This window comes from Sapajus apella, unplaced genomic scaffold, assembly GCF_009761245.1.
Source record: "Sapajus apella isolate SASKATOON/1434 unplaced genomic scaffold, GSC_monkey_1.0 scaffold5, whole genome shotgun sequence".
Taxonomy (NCBI): domain Eukaryota; kingdom Metazoa; phylum Chordata; class Mammalia; order Primates; family Cebidae; genus Sapajus; species Sapajus apella.
In genome coordinates, this window is record NW_022436945.1 from 2,005,348 (window position 1) to 2,007,650 (window position 2,303).

Genomic DNA, 2,303 nt, shown 5'->3' on the forward strand with positions numbered 1-2,303 from the left:
AAAAAGCCATTAAAAAGTTGGCAAAGGACATGAACAGATACTTCTCCAAAAAACATACACATGGCCAACAAACATGAAAAAACCCTACATCAGTGATCATCGGAGAAATGCAAATCATAAACACAATAAGATGCCATCTGACACCAGTCAGAATGGCAATGATTAAAATGTCAAGAAATAACAGATGCTGGCAAAGTTGTGAAGAAATAGGAGTGCTTTTACAGTGTTGGTGGGAATGTAAATTGGTTCAGCCATTGTGGAAAACAGTGTGGTGATGCCCCCAAAATTTTGAACCAGAAATACCATTGGACCCAGCTATTCCATTGCTGGGTATATACTCAAAAGGATGTAGATTATTCTGTTATAAAGATACATGCATGTGTAAGTTCATTGCAACACAATTCACAATAGCAAAGACATAGACTGGATAAAGAAAATATATGCCATGGTACTTATATACCATGGAATACTATGCAACCATAAAAAGGAAAGAGATCATATCATTTCCAGGGACACAGATGAAGCTGGAAGTCATTTCCTCAGCAAACTAACACAGGAATGAAAACCAAACACTGAATGTTTTCACTTATAAGTGGGAGCTGAATGAGAATGAATGGACACAGGGTGGGGAACAACACACACTGGGGCCTCTCAGGGGATGACAGTCGGGGTAGAGGATTAGCAAAATGAACTAATGTATGCTGGGCTGAATATAGGTGATGGGTTGGTAGGTGTGACAAACTATGATGGCACACATTTATCTATTGTATTAGTCAGGATTCTCGGAGGGATGGAACTAATAGGAGGTGTAAGAGCTTATTAAATATTAACTCACATGATCACAATGTCCCACAATAGGCTGTCTGCAAGCTGAGGAATCAGGAGAGCCAGTTAGAGTCCCAAAACTGAAGAACTTGGTTTTTGAGGGTAGGAAGCATCCAGCATGGGGAAAAGATGTAGACTGAGAGTCTAGGCCAGCCTTGTAGTTCACATTTTTCCTGCCTGCTTATATTCTAGCTACACTGGCAGCTGGAAGCAAAATCGATCAAGGTCTCTCCAATTAAGATTATGACACAAAGACAGAGAAGTAATATACCCCTGAGGTAGAACCATAGACATATATTGTTGTTGTTGCCAGCTGAAGGCAAATTACTTCTAGTAGGCCTTATGGACAGGGATAGAGAAAAAGGAATTTGCCAAGTCAGTGTCTGCATACCATGTACCAGGAGACGTGTTAATTTGCTCAAGCAATAAAACCACATCTGGTACAGCAGCTGCAATTGGAGTAGTGACTTGGTTAAGCTTATGATAATCCACTGTCATTCTCCAAGATCCATCTGTATTCTGCACAGACCAAATGGGAGAGTTGAACAAGTATGTAGTGGGAATCACCACTTTCGTGCCTTTCAAGTCCTTGGTGGTGACGCTAATCTCACAATCCCTCTAGAGATGTGATATTGTTTTTGATGTACTATTTTTCTAGGTAGAGCCAGCTCTAATGGCTTCCATTTGGCCTTTCCCACCACAGTAGCCCTCACTCTGCCAGTCAGGGAGTCAATGTAGGGGTTCTGACAGATGCTAAGTATGTCTATGCCAATTACGCATTCTGCCCCTGGGCAAATGACCACAGGATGAGTCCAGGGACCCACTGGACCCCCTGTAAGTCAGACCAGGCCTAAAGCTTCATTAATTACCTGACCTCTATGAGCCTCTACTTTAACTGGAGGACCTCAATGACGTTTTGGGTTCCCTGGAATCAATGTCAGCTCAGAGGCAGTGTCCAGTAGTCCCTGAAATATCTGATAATTTCCCTTCTCCCAATGCACAGTTACCCTGATAAAAGATTGGAGGTCTCCTTGGGGAATGATGGGAGAAAGATTAACAGCGTAAATTTTTGGTACAGTAGTGGGGTCCTTCCTCAAGGGGACCCAGCCTCCCCTTCATTCAAAGGGTCTTGAGTCTATAAATGCTCAAGTCTGGAAATTGAGGTGCCGTGATTCTCTGTTTTTATCATTCAAATTAGCCTTTTATCCATTTGACCTAGACGTTTTCTGCTTGTATAAATTAAGTGGGAATGAAGTAGGCTTCTTATCAATTTCACTTCTAGGAACACCGTGATTAATTAGCCAGTGCCAGAGCGCTACATGAGTTGGACCATTCCGATTGCCACTTTGCCTCTGCTGTCTAGTACAGTAGCTACATCCACCTTGCCTTTAATGGTTGAGTTCCTCTTCTTGGCTCCTGCCACCTTAGAATCTAATTATTCTCATGGTATTTTAATTTTGTATTTGAGTGACTGCGGT